This window comes from Mus caroli, chromosome 13 (genome assembly GCF_900094665.2).
Source record: "Mus caroli chromosome 13, CAROLI_EIJ_v1.1, whole genome shotgun sequence".
NCBI classification, from domain to species: domain Eukaryota; kingdom Metazoa; phylum Chordata; class Mammalia; order Rodentia; family Muridae; genus Mus; species Mus caroli.
Genome location: NC_034582.1, coordinates 39,504,199 through 39,519,269, shown reverse-complemented (window position 1 = coordinate 39,519,269; position 15,071 = coordinate 39,504,199). Strand labels below are relative to the sequence as shown.

At 46.0% G+C, this 15,071-nt stretch overlaps 1 long non-coding RNA gene across 1 annotated transcript; it reads right to left on the bottom strand.

Moving 5' to 3' along the window:
- Window positions 1–2,940: 2,940 nt before the first annotated feature.
- On the bottom strand, window positions 2,941–12,107 carry LOC115032935. Its single transcript, XR_003838579.1, has 3 exons — window positions 11,805–12,107; window positions 5,944–6,926; window positions 2,941–5,561 (listed from the first exon to the last, which is right to left on the bottom strand). It is a non-coding gene; the product is annotated as an uncharacterized LOC115032935 (long non-coding RNA).
- Between the last annotated feature and the right edge of the window lie 2,964 nt (window positions 12,108–15,071).

Below are 15,071 nucleotides of genomic sequence, written 5' to 3'. Positions count from 1 at the left end.
CCTAACTAAATGTTGACTTTATTCAGAGTTGCCTTGGTCATGGTGTCTGCTCACAGCAGTAAATCCCTAAGTAAGACAGTTGGCATGGGTACGGAGTACCATGTACTCAGGCTGGGAAGGGAAGGTTGGTTTTCTACTTTCAAGGAACTCTAAATAGGAGTTTGAGTTATATTGGCTTTCCTTGAAAAGGCTGCTAAATTTAAACATCATTGAATAGCCGAGTGTGGGAAGAAACTTCATTATTTTTAAAGGTGCATTTCAAAGTATTTGTTTTACACAAAATATTGCTTCCATATGACCTGTTCATACGTGGACACGGCATCCTTGTACATATTTTCTGATGTGTTTATAAAATGATAAAGAGATATAAGATATGTTCTATGGGGGGTGTGGTGAGGTGTGGGGGAAGGGGTGACTTAGTGGGCCTATGCCAAGGCATCTCTTCCCCCTGAGAGACCAGCCACATGACGGTACAGTATAGAACAGAGTTTATTCAGGGCATAGGGAGGGGAGTTAAGAGGGTAGTAGAGGCAGAGAAAGGCAGAGAGTGAGAGTAGAGAAGTAGAGGCTGGCCATGACCGGGTGGAAAGTGTGGGGAAGGGAAAGGGGAAGGGAAGAGCCCAAGAGGGTAAGAGGGAAGCAAGCAGGAAGCAAGAGTAAGAGAGAGGAGAGGGCAAGCAGCCCCTTTTGTAGTGGGCCAGGCCTACCTGGCTGTTGCCAGGTAACTGTGGGGTGGAGTTTAGACAGAATGGTAACATTTTTCTCTCTCCCACCTCTGATCTCATTTCCCAGACAGCTCCCCTTCTTCTTTCAAACACAACAAACAAACCAACAAACCAACATAGAGCCCCTCATGTTCCACGTTTTAGAGAAAGCATGTGGTGGCTGCCTTTCTAGGTCTGGCTCAGTTCTCCTAGCACAATGTTGTCTAGTTCTAGACAGTTTTCCCCTGAAAATGACAGTTTTGCTCTTTACAACTAGATGAAACTCCACTGGGCACAGACACCAACTTTCGTATTCGCTGGCCTGTGGATGGGCTGCCAGAGCCTCCACTACTTTGTTCTGGAGCCATGAGTAGGGCTGGAGAGGGAATGAGGAAAAGACAGACACACAGACATATAGACAAACATACAGAGAAGCTATGTGTGTTCTGATGGAGTGGTACCAAGTACCAAACAACAGCCAGGAACCTCAACCTGCTTGTTAAGGGGAGGAGCTAGCTGATCCTGTAGTTGAATAGTCTCAGGACGCTGCGATTGCGATTTTGCACACACTAGTCAATCATTCATAAACGCTTGTATTTGGGCCAGAGGAGAACTTTGCCTCTCTGAACCTGATTGAGGGAGGTGAAAAGCTTTGCTAGTTTACCATGAATCTCTAACATGGCCAGCTCATGTCAGATACACATTCATTCCGAACTTCACACACCCTCTGCAATGGACACCGAGGCTGAGTCTAGAATATGGCTACTGCGAACAGTGCCACCATCAATGCAGCAGTGTAATGGATATTCCTGGTTGTCATCTTGACTCTATCTGGAATGACCTACAATCCAGAATTGGAGGGCTCACCTGTGATCCAGATCTTGAGGCATAGTGTCTATGAAAAGCTTAGGCCCAGGCCAGACAGTATACACCTTTAAATCCAGGAAACTGAAGCAAGGAGATCTCTGCGTTCAAGGTCAGCCTGAGACAAAGAAAGTCCCTGACCCAGGCATAGTGATACACACTTATAAACTGGGCCATACCTTCTGCTGGAGACCTACATAAGGACTTTGGAAGAACAAAGATTCACCCTTCTTTGCCTGCTTGCATTTCCTAGCCAGCACATCTTCTACATAAGACCAGCTGAAACAACTAGCCTCCTGGGACTGAGCAACTACTAGATCCTTGGACTTTCCATTCACAGTTGACCATTGTTGGGTTAGTTGGACTACAGACTGTAAGTCATCACAATAGATTCCCTCAATATAGAGAGACATCCTATAAGTTCAGTGACTCTAGAGAACCCTGACTAATACAAACAGTATCAGCATCTTTGTGGTCAGCTGACTTAGGACTATATCCAGGAGTTACCAGCTAGTGGTAACTGTACTAGTTTATACCCTCATCAGCAGTGTATAAGGGTTCCTTTCTCCCTGCATCTTTAGCACTATGTAGAGAAGATGCTTTTAGAGGCAATGAAAACCAAGGAGTCAATTTGCTGTAATCAGGGACAAAAGAGAAGGGAGTTTTCAGATGCTCAGAATGTTCACAGCCAAGGATTTGGCTCCTTCACTAGCAGCTTGGGATGCCACGCACTTTAATCTAGATTTCTGTTTCCCTAATCTGTCATACACATGGAGGGGCGTATCTTTCAAGACTTGTTTCTGATGGCACTTAAAATATATTTCTGCTTTTCTTAAACGTTGTTTTCACGTGTGTGTGCCTGCATGAATTCATGTGCACCGCATGTGTATGGGAGTTAGCCAGGGAGGGAGACCAGAAGAAGGAGTTAGATTCTCTGGAACTACCGTGAGCCATCATGTAGGCAATGGAGACCAAAGCTGAGCCCTCTGCAAGAGCAGTGGGTGGTTTTAACCACTGAGCCATTCGTCCAGCTCCATCCTTTGCACATGATTCTACCGGATTGCTTATCCCACTGTGATGTTGGCTCACAGGTAAAAGAGCTTGCTGCCACGCCATTAACCCATACAAACCTGTGCGCCACATGCTGGGTGTGCTCTGTGTAGGGGAGTCATGGTATCCAGACTTTAGCCTACATTTGATCCTGGATACACTTGGTATTTGTTTGCCTTTTGAAAAAAAAAAACTATAAAACTCAGCTGGGATGAGTAGTGACAAAAATATCAAAATAATCTGTTGCTGTGGATTTTTTTTAAACTGCTAGTAGTGGAATACTGGAAAAGACAAATTTTATTTTAAAATATAAATATACACTCACAAATTTTAGCTTTGTTCACAAATGGACAGATTTATGAAACCAAAGGCAACTAAGTTGCTTACTCAGCTCTTGCTGGATTTTTGAGCCTAGGTCCTACTGTCTGCCAGTCCTGGTGTGAGTTGTGTGCACGCCGAAGTGCTACATGTGCAGGTATGCAGAAGTGAGTATGCTTGATCAAGTAGTCGCCATACATATGTACATAATCAACATATTTCTATCACACATATCCAGTTTTATTACTATAGATTATACAAATTGGTGGTTAACATAAAATGTTACCTTTTAACAGACTGTTTTTAAAAACTAAAAGTGTATGTACAGGTTTTGAAATTTTTTTAAAAAGGGGAAGAAAAGCCTGTTAAGAGGAGGCGATTTGATGACATTACACTTGAATGATTTTTGCCTCATTCTGTTTATCAGTTCTAGAAATCTGTATAAAGGCCCTTAGAACTGATAGACAGTGAACTTGAATTTATCTTTGATAAGAATACATGCCACTATACATCCAGATATTATTTAAAGTTGCAAAACACACTGTTCTTTATGTAAGGTACTGTATGTAAACTCTATTAAAACTGTTCCACATAGCCTAAAATTTCAGCCTGCCTTTTTTCGGCCTTATGCTTTGATGTGAGGATTAAAAGAATGTGTAACACACTGAGGAATTTTTATTGCCTTTTGAGATTTTTCAACTGACAAATGTGCCAAAGATCACCATACATAAAATGTAGTCCTCTGTATTTACTTGTGATACCTAAACTTTGTCAGAGATCCTACTGATGAATGCTTTAGCAGAAGTCATTATGGGGTAGTTATTAAATTTGCATATTAAAGTAAAAATTAGTGCCTATAAAAAAAAAAGAAGAAGAGCTTGCTGCCAAGAACTGGATCCCTGAAACCCACGTGGTGGTAGAAGGTGAGATCTGACCCCAGCTGAGTAGTGCCATGGCACAGATGCTAGGAGACCCTCTTCCCTGCTGTGGGTACCCACATCTGCAGGTATGTATTTAAAACAATGCAGTAGGCTTAGGCCTACGTTACACATCCTCCTGTATGCTTTCAACAAGTGCTGGATCACTTGCAATACCTGACACAAAGTAAATGAAATCATTCTTATGCTGTACTGCGTAGGGAGTCCTTGGAGGAGAAAATGTGTGAACGTGTTCAGTCAAGACACATTTGCCCAATCCTCACTCTTTGAATTTTTAATTCCTATGCTTCTGAGTGTATGTGTGTGTGTGTGCACACGTGCATGCACGTGTGTTCATATGTGTGCATACATGGATGTCTGAGAATAACTGTTTGGAGCTGGTTCTCTATTTTCTACCATGTGGGTCCCAGGGACCAAACTCAGGTTATCAGACTTAGCACCAAGTGCCTTTATCCCTTGAGCAAGTTCTCAATTGTTTTTGATACAAGATTTGTTGTATCTGTGGCTTTAGAATCTTTAGAGATGGAGGGCAGTCTGTGTGTTGACTGGCTAACTTTTCTTCATCGCTAATCTTTAGCACAGCATGCTTGGCACATAGTAGGCCCATACATGATGTTTACTGCAAAATTAGGGTGTCTCAGTAAGGTCCGGAAAAAGAAAGAGGAGATTGTCTAAGGTGCAGTGTACCATGCCACCATCTTCCTAGAGGACATCTTTGGGCAGAATTAGCCAGCCGCATTTCTCTATTCTCCAAAGGTTGGACTTGCTTCCCCTACCTCCTGGGAGACTGAATGAGAAATGAAAAGTGAATTAGGACTGATTTTCGTGGTGGTCCTCCTTACATATGTAAGCCAGTACCTGGCTGGTTCTTTGAGAGCTGTATAAGGTCAGAAGTCAGTGATGATGGACATGCTCCAAGGACCAGGCAACCTGGCCGGTCAATTCCCATTGCCCTGGTAGAGTGTGTCAGCTGCATGGTCCAGCTCCTAGAGGTATCACCCTATACCAGTTTTACTCATCGCTGAGATTGCACGTTGATGTCTTTACTCAGAAGTCATCCTAAGTCACTCTGGAAGCAAATGGCAGGATCTGTACACCCATGTTTCCCGGCAGCCACTTCTCTCAGACAAGAGCTTGTTTCCAGAAGTTTCTACTAAAGCATGGCTTTCTAGAAACTGTCTTTGAACTTTGCTGGTTGTTGGCAGGTCCTTAACAGTTTTCTTAACATTTTTCTTTCAGAGCTAATTTCTTTCTTTGAAGGTAATGGTAGGGCTCTTAGGACCAGGGCTAGTTTGGAATAACTTATTTGTGATGTCCATTACATTTCAACTAAAAAACAAAACAAAACACTAGAAAAATCATTTTCTGTAACACAGTATGTACCCTTTAAGGAAAAGAGTCTCTGAGTCTCTGCAAAAACAAAGTGGTCTTATTTTCAGTCACAACAGTCTAGGCCATTTGTACCCTGACTATGTGTCTTTCTATGCCTGTGACTCAATGCTCAAGAGTAAACACAATCTCCAAGTTGTCCCTAAGATATGGAAGACTGGAGCTACAGAGTGGATCTTCTGCTGTGAGACAGAACCTTCTAGAATCATCTGATTGACGTTTGATGAATTTTTCTTCTTGGCATCTTAGTGGCCTGAGTAATGTCTAAACAACTTGGGATCCTGTATTAGTTGCTTTTCTGTTAAGAAAAAAAAAAAAACAGCAGAAGGAAGGCTTTGTTTTAGCTTATGGTTCTAGAGGGAAAGAGTCCACAATAGTAGGGAAGGTAGGGCAGCAGGAGAAGAAGGCTGATTACATCTCAGCTGCACATAGGAAGAGGGTGGGGAAAGAGAGAGGTGGGGAGGGAGGAGGAAGGAGGAAGAGGAAAAAGAGGAAGAGGAAGAAGAAGAGGAGGAAGGAGGAAGAGGAAGAGGAGGAAGGAGAGGAGGAAGAATGAAGAGGAAGAGGAGGAAGAAGAGGAGGAAGAGGAGGAGGAAGGAGGAAGAGGAGGAAGAGGAGGAGGAGGAGGAGGAAGAGGATGAAGGAGAGGAGCAAGAAGAGGAAGCAGGGTGAGGCTTTACCTTCTCAAAGCCCATCCACAGGGTTGTACTTCCTCCATCAAGACCGCACTGCCTAACGGTTCTATAACTTCCCCTAAGAGCAACATCAATGGGGACCAAGTGTTCAGACAGATACAGGAGCTTCTGGGAGACATTCTTCATTCACACCACAGCACTCCCCTGCTTAGGAAATCCAGGGTCCAGCCTTAGCCAAAAAGTCCATGATCAACGAAAACGGCATGGCTCGTTTCTGTGTGTATGAGTCAGGCCTTTTCCTATTCAGCGCATTCAATACACAACTTTCACATGGCGGCTCACACACAGCCCCTCATGCCTGAAGCATTAAATGCCTAAATAACTCGGCAGTGAAGGAGTGAATTTGCCTCTTGGCCTCCGTCCAAGCTGTTGATTTGTGCACAAATTTGGAGACGGCTTTTTTGGAAGGCATCGCTTCTGTCCACAGGGGAGCACTTTCTGACTCTGCCATGCTCTCTGCTCGGAGTCAAATGCATTACACACTCAGTGCGGGATTTGCACTAAATGTCTCTCCTTGTCAATATTCAGACAGACAGACACATTCATGCTCTGGAGAAACTTCTCCAGGGAAGGACCCCTTTTCATTCCCAGGCCACCCCTCTTCTTCCATCAGTATTCATTTCCCAGTTAAGCCAATTCTGTGACACATGAACAAAAAGATGACTCTGATTGGAACCGGCACTTGGGCTGTAGGTTTCTTGAGTGACAGGTCTTCCCAGGTTTTCATAGCATCAATCATGGTGTATAATTGATGATCTAGATGTTGCGGTCTCTGACTCACTTGACTGGGAACTTCCGGAGAGTAAGACTTATGCCGTCTCATTCATTTCCTGTGACAGACACCAAGGCAATGTCCCTCTCCACAAACAACACTCAGTACAAGGTGGGGTGATGGAGTAATGTTTGAGCCCGTGTCCTCCAAAGACTCTTGGGCACCAGCCTGTGTGGCTGTGTGGAAGTGGAGGAACCTGTGGGGAGAGAGGAGGAAGGGAGGTCACTGGGATTCTTAAAGGAGATCTGGGACCTCAGACTCTGTCCCCAATGCTTCCTGGCTGTCAGGAGGTAAACAGCTTCCTCCCATATGAGTGCCTACCCCGATGTGCTGTGCTGTCACCAGCCCCAGAGCAATGGAACAACCGACCATTGCTGAAACCTCGGGCTGTGCGCTAAAGTAAACCTTTCTTCTTTATAAGTTGATTGCTTGGGTATTTTGTCACAGTGGCAGAAGACTGTAATATAGCGAGCAGTTAATCGCCCTATAGTACATTGATCCAACCCTGACTTAGGGGTGAGCTGCAGTCCTGGAAGAGAACGTGGCATGTTGAACAGTGGCTTCCTAGGAGCAATATCTACATCATAACTCCCCAAATTTCTGAACACATAACCTCATGCAGGAAAAGAAGCCTGGCAGAGGTAATCAATTTAAAGATTTCACAGTATAAGATCTGGATTACGTAGGTGGGTCCTAAACCCAACAACAGATGTCCCTGAAGATACAGATGAAGAAAAGATCTCGGCAGAGCAGTGGATCCCAACCTCCCTAACACTGTGACCTTTGAATACAGTTTCTCTTGTCGTGGTGACCCCAACTTTGTTACTACTTCATAACTATAATTTCGCTATTGTTATAAATTGCATAATATAGATATCTGTGTTTTCTGATGGACTAAGGTGACCCCTGTGAAAGGTTGTTCAACCCCCAAAGGGGTCTCTACCTAGATGTTGAGAACCTCTGGATTAAAGCGATGCAGACACAAGCCCAGGAAGGCCAGGAGCCACCTGATGTCAGGTAAGACAAGGAAGGACTGTCCTCTAGAGCCTCCAGAGGAAATGTGGCCCTGTTCACACCTAGACTTCAGACTTGAGGATATTGGAACTTGAAGAATCCAAATTTCTACTGTTTTAAATCCCCAAGTTTATGTTAATGAGTTACAGCAGCCATTGGAGATAAACATAGGACATGCCTTCAAGAAATCCATGAAAGCTGGGCATGCTGGCTTGCTTGCGTCTCTAATCCCAACACTCTGGAGTCAGAGATAGGTGGATCTCCATGAGTTCAAGGCTAGCCTGGTCTACATAGTGAGTTCTGGGCCAGTCAGGGCTGTATCGTGAGGCTTTATCTCAGTCAACCAACCAACCAAATTCATGAAAACCAACCACAGAATTTGCCTCTGGACATCTAAGAGCCTAGCTGAAGGAACTATGTTGACAGAGCCCACTCAGGGACATGGACTGTACGGTTGAGAAGGGATGGCTCTCAGGCTGCAGTGTCGGGAGCAGTGAGCACTTAAAGTTCTGCACAGTTGTGTGATTTAGATCTGAAGCACATGCTGTCATATGCATGTGCATAGACTAGTGATACCCCAAGGCTTTGCACTTGGGGAGAGGGGAGCACTTCCGAGAGGAACTTGAGTACCCAGAGGACTGTCCTTTCACGAGACAGGCCTTTGAGAACCCATCCTTTGTCATTTCCAAGGGTTAAAAGAAAAAGGCTTTCTCCTCCCAAGCCAGGAATAGTCAGCAAGTGGATGGGCCCAGCTGCTTCTGGAATGTTCTGTGCTGCTGCCCCAGCCTGGGATCCCTTTGTCTCTTGGGAACTCAGCCCATGCATGGATGGCAGGTTGTCACAGGGAGGGTTACAGGGAAAAGCATGCCAGGAAGATAGGGCACAGCAGCCTGCCAAAGCACTGTGTTACATCCAAATGCTTGATCAGGGCGAGGAAGAGATCAGCACTCTAATATCAGAGTTGGACCTGAGCAGCTCAGTAGCCTGCCTATGGATTATACCAGAAGGTCACTGGCTCTAGTTCCAGCAGGACACATGTGACCAAGCCAGAGTCTACCAAGTAAGTCATCCACTGAGCCACACAGAAACAGTGTTTGCTATTACCAGCCTATCTTCCTGCCATCATGGTGGACTGTCTCTGTCTTACCTTATCATGGTAGAATTTCTCTGTCTTGTATCTTTTAAGAGAAGGCTGGTACTCAGTGCCCCCAAAAGATGCAAGATGCAAATGTCCTAAGTTTTGTCTGTCCTTGCGAGACAAACACACACACACACACACACTACACTACACTACACTACACTACACTACACTAGACATGAAGGTTGGGGGCTGATTGCCCCTCTCGTCTTTCAGTAAAAAAAGGAAAGAAGATGCTGGTAATCAGGCTCAAAGAAAGAATGTAGACGTGCTGATGAGCAGGATGTGATGAGCCCTCCGCAGGGTCAAGCCAGCCTGAGAGGAAGGTGACAGGAAGCCATCCTCTTCTAGTCACCAGCACCGTGTAGCCACCCCTGCAGCCAAGGACATGTTTTACTGAGAAGCTGACAAGAAAGGGAGAGTGCCTATGGTCTCGCCCACTTAACTTTCATACGTGAAGAGGGTGGATGGAGCCGAGCGAATTTAATTTAATCATAACACTGACAGCTGGCTGAATGAAATGGAAGGTATTTGTGTAGCTTAAAATCCTTATATAGTGCTCACCCATCCTTTTTCTTTTTTCTTTTTTTTCTGAGACAGCTTCAGTATATAATCTGTGCAAGGCTGGAACTCGTGATCCTCCTGCCTCCTCCTAGGTACTGTGATTGCGGGTGTATATTACTAGGCCAAGTGAGTCCCTCTACTCCGACAGTGTGTGTCCATATTCATGCATGCCAATGCATGCACATGCATGTGGAGGTCAGCGGTCAACAACACTGGGTGTCTTGCTCAGTCCCTTTCTATCCTAAGTTTGTGAATCAGGACTCACAGAGTCAGTGAGGCTGGCTGGCCAGTGAGTCCCAGGGGCCCTCCCAGGGTTACAGGGATGCATGGGCACCTCTAGCTTGTTGAATTCTGGAGGATTGAGTTCAGTCCCCTTCCTCGTGTGGCCATCTCTCCAACCCCACCATTCACTTCTTCAACACCCATTTATTGAATGACCACACTATACCCTGCTGTAATTATGTCTCCAATTAAGTCGCCCTTTTCTTATTTCACATACTTGTATCACATTTTGTTGTACTACATAGATTGTATTTTGGGTAAGCAGGTGTTTGGGTTTGAATGTTAAAATGTCCCTCATAGGCAGGAGCCTATGGGGGTTTGAACATTTGGTCCCTAGCTGTTGGCTCTGTTTTGCAAGGTTGTGGAACCTTCAGGAGCTGGTGTCTCCTCAGAGGAAGAGAGTCATCAAGAACAGGCCTTGGAGGTTATAGTCTGGCCTGTCTGGTCTCTGCTTCCTGTTCTGTCAAGCTGTGAGGCAAAGAATCCCAGCTGTGCATACCTGCCACATGGGGCCATCTGCTTTGTAGTCAAGGATGGCCCTGATATATGTAAATCCTCCTGTCTCCACCTCCTGAGTGCTGGATTTACAGGAGTGTGCCACCACACTCAAGATTGGTCTGTCGTTTCCACTATCAAGGAACAACTGCCATTTTCCATCCCTTTCATTAGATTGTTTGGGAATATCTGGTGTTGAAATAAGAAGCCTGAGAAGGAGCCAGAGGCCACCCCGCCTCTTTCTTGGTTCAAGCACCTAGTTCATTGATCAGTGACTGACCTTTAAAGATGTCACTTCTCTGGAATGTTATTTCGTCATCTCTTAATCTAGCACCGTAGATCATGATGTATTCTTATTTCACTGTTACTCGGCATACATATGGAGAAAGTCTGGTTTTACATGAAAGCATAAAGAGTTTTACTTTTCAACCCCCCAGGCCTATGTGCATTGGCAGATGGCACATTATTTATAACCATACTCTTCGAAGTATGCCCACGGAGGGAATTCTTTCTGAAGGGACAGGGGTAATAAATGGTGGTATGCTATAGCTAAAGTGGAGATATTTATCACAGAATTGTGTGGCTGCTCCCCGGGCTTGCCTTTCCCCCAGATGCAGGAAGCCAGGAGCCCAGATTTCTGACTTGAGAGTTGCCTATACTTTGATAATAAGACCAAACGTGGCTGAATGAAAACGAAATGCTAGCTTCTAACATCGGAGTTAGATGCGAATGGAGTTAATTCATTCTACAGTGCAGATAGCTGATACCAGGCCCAAAGCAGACAGGAGCCAGAGGAGCAGCCCTGTGTGGAAGAAGGGTTAAGGCCACAGAAGAGGAGGGGATGCTGCTCTCAGGAAGAAATCCCTCCTTTATATTTCCTCTCCTAAGGCCAACCAGAAACCAGACACAAGGTCTCCGTGCAGAGACTGTGGCAGACTCCTTTGTGACTCAGGGTCATTTTCAAGACCAGAACACTACTGCAAAGGTCAGACAAAACTGCCCAGGCCACCACCAGAGTCTATAACAGCAGTTCTCAACCTGTGGGGCATGATCCCCTTTGCAAGCCTCTAGCTTCAAAAATATTTACATTACAATTCATAACAGTAGCAAAATTACAGTTCTGAATGAAGGAGCAACAAAAATAATTGTATGGTTGGGGGGGTCACCTCAGCATGAGGAACTGTATTAAAGGGTCCACTGCTTCTAAAGGAATTTTTTTTTATGCGAAAAACTTTACCATCACTTGCTGGAGTGGAGGAGGGAGCTATAAAAACATAGTATACTACAGAGCATGAACATGTATACAGCTTAGCATAAACCATTCAAAGAGAAAAAAAACCAAAAAAACTGCAATTCTGAAAACTCCTCTTTAGTTTCCCCCATATTTAACAGCATAAAACATCTTTCCCACTCCCCAACTTAAAGAAAGACTTCAAGATGACATCCATGGCAGTCTACCCGGGGTAGTGGGTAGCTTGCAAAACTAGCAGCTGTGTTCATTCTGAGCGGTGTGCTCCTATGAGGGAGGGGGCTGGGGAGACTTGTCCTCCGCGTCACCCTAAGTCTTAGGACAATGCTTACCTGAAGAGTTGGCTTGCTACATCCAGCTCAGACGTGGGGTTTGGGATCGGTTGCACCCTGCTTCCACAGCGATCTGGGCAGCTGTGTGTATGCACGTGCTGTAGCTGTAGTGCACGCGTGAGCACGTGTTTGAACCTGCATACCAACTGGGAATGGGCGTGGGCTGTGTGAAGCTCTCGCTCTTGTTTCCATCTCTGACTTGCAAATGAGGCCTGTTTTCATAAACTCAGTCAGGCTGTGGGAGTAGGAGCCAGAAGATCCGAGGGAGTTTTTCCCATAATGCTTGCTGACCGCCCCACTTCCCCCCCCCCCGGGGGGGGGGGAATACACAAACCTGGTGGTGTCTAAGGCAGGGAAGCCCTATCTCCAGGTGAGGCCCTAGAAGGATAATAAATACCGTTTGCTGGCACGGGTTCCTAGGGCAGAGCTGGCCACAAGAATCGAGGTCCCCAGGATGTGAGGACCCCTTACAAAGCAGGCATTTATGAACGGGTTTGCTCTCCACTAATTAATTCCCCAGACATTCACCAACAGTAACAATCCCTTCAATTAGAGGCCGGGCCCTGGAAAGCCCTGGTGTTTATTGGAACTGACATCTGCATGGCCAAGTGTGACTGTGCTAATACGGAAATGCACAAAGGGACCCGGAGTCCTCCCTCCCCATTCCCGTAGACCCCTGTAACTTTTAAGCAAGGATTTGGCTCTTTAAGGAGTTTTTAATTTGTGGCTTTGCACTTTGGTGGTTAGCTTGTCAGCACGTTGCTTACGCTTCTCCCTGGGCTCTGATGTGCCCCTGTTCTGGGTTCTGTCATGAGCTCGTGAAAAGGACCTTAGACACTCTAAGGACAGACCTGCTGGAACTAGAGTTACAATCTCCTGCGAGCTGCTATGTAGGTGCTGGTCACCAAATGTGTGTCCTCTGCAAGAGCAGAAAGTGCTTGACAGCTGAGCCATCTCTTCAGCCCTGGCTGTTGTTGTTGGCTTGTTTGTTTGTTTGTTTGTTTCCTGGCATTTTTAGGAAGTTGACTTTGATGATTCCCCTATTCTGGGTAGACATCAGGCTAGATGGTACCAAGATGATTAAGGGAATATTCCCCTGACCACTGAGAAAGAGGATTAAACCTGAGCGAATTCACAGTTCTAGACAAGGCAGGATTAAGACAGGCTGGTAGTAAGAGGGAGCCAGGGATAAGAGGGCAGGGCTCCAGGGGAGATGCAGGCAGCTGGCTGGCCAGCTTTGTGGAAGCCCTGGCTTCCACAGACATTCACTAGGGGTCCAGAAAGCCAGTCTGGGCACAGAAAGGGACCGGGTCATCTGAGGGCATGCACTCTGGGCTGAGGGAGAATCTCACTGTGAGGCAGAGCACAAGCTGATCATTTGAGGCTTGGCTGACCAGGGCATTAAGTCTGCAATAATTTAGGCAGATGGAGAGCAGTGGGATGGGGGAGTTACTTCAGGAGAAGTAGAGTTAAGATAGTGTGGGGTAAGCAAGGGGAACTGAGGCATACAACCTCAGACTCTGCCCTGACTGGCCCTCGTACGACATAATTTGAGGACGCTTCCCACAGTTTTGTGTGCTGACAGCTTGACCCTTCAGGATGACAGGGCGAATGTGGAGGATCTTTCAGAAATGGGGCCTAGTGGGAAGTGACCAGGTCACTGGGGCACTACCCTAGGAAGAGATTAATGTAGTGCTCTTAGGGCCTCCGTTACTTCCCCCAAGAGTGGGTAGTGGTAGAAGCAGTGCGCCTCACAGGAACATACTTGCCTGTTGTTTTGCCATGGTCTGCCTCACACACAGTCCCATCGTTACACTACACCACCTTCATGCTGGAGTACAGGCAGCCGCCATCACCCCTTTGAGCCCCCAAAGCTGTAGGAAAAGTGAAGCTCTTTACTTGTGTGTCCCTTGACCCCGGTGTTTGGTTATAGTGACATGGAACAGACTCAAGCAAGGTCCCCTTTCTACAGTCCCATCTCAGGCTGGGAAGGAGGTAAGCAGGGAACAGCAGCTTTGTGGTTAGAGCTGAACGTTCAAAAGATGTGAAAGCTTTATGGAGGACAGGTCAAAGAAGGGAGGGCTCGGATGATAGTGTAGTGGGGGGAAGTACCTGTCTCCTAAGCACGAAGAGCCGAACCTAATCCCCAACACCCACGGTAAAGATAGGCATGTACCTGTAGTCCCAGCACGGGGGAGCAGAGACAGGGAGATCCCTGGGCTCATTGGCCACTGGCCTTACCTGCACTTATTTGAGCACATGTACCCCTCCCCACACTCACACACATACACTCACACACACACACTCTCTCTCACACACACACACACTCACACATATACTCACATACATACACTCACATATATACACACATATACTCACACACACACATATACCTACACACACATACACTCACATACACACAGACTCACATACATACACACACTTACACATATACTCACATACACACACTCAAATACATGCAACACATACACACATACACTCACACGCACACAGACTCACACACATACACTCACACACACACACTCACATACATACATACATTCACACACTCATACACTCACAGACACACACAACTCATACACACACTCACTCACACATACTCACGCATATACATTCACATACACCCATACTCACACACATACACTCACATATACACACACTCACATACATACACAAACACATACTCATACACACACATACATACACTCACATACACACACAACTCACACACACTCTCACACACACATTCACATATATACACTCACACACAGTCTCTCACACACACCCCACACACTCAAAGAACACACATGGGGAGAATGCCACACAGAAAACAAGAGATAGCACCTAGAGAGAAGACGTGCCCACGAGGACACTGAGGGGCAGTACAGGTGACCCTGGCAAAGTCAACACTGACAGCACTAGAGAATAGGAGATGGTGCTAGCTGCTCCCATAAACTGCCAGCCCTTGGAGGGTGCTAGCCACAGGCAGGTATGGTTCTGAGGGCTTTAAAGGAAGTAAATCAGCCGATACTTGTGATGAACATGGAGCCATGGATGCAGAAATTTAGTTTGTCCCAGCTCTTCTGGCATCAGGACCTTGTGACACTAGACAGGTGACAAAGCCTGTGTGTATTTTAAGGTCCTGAATAACTCAGGATGTGTGTTAATATCAACTGACCTAGAGAAAGGACCTCAGACTCTGGAGACCTCAACCTAGACTTAGACAACTCAGCAGGAGTCCCTCCA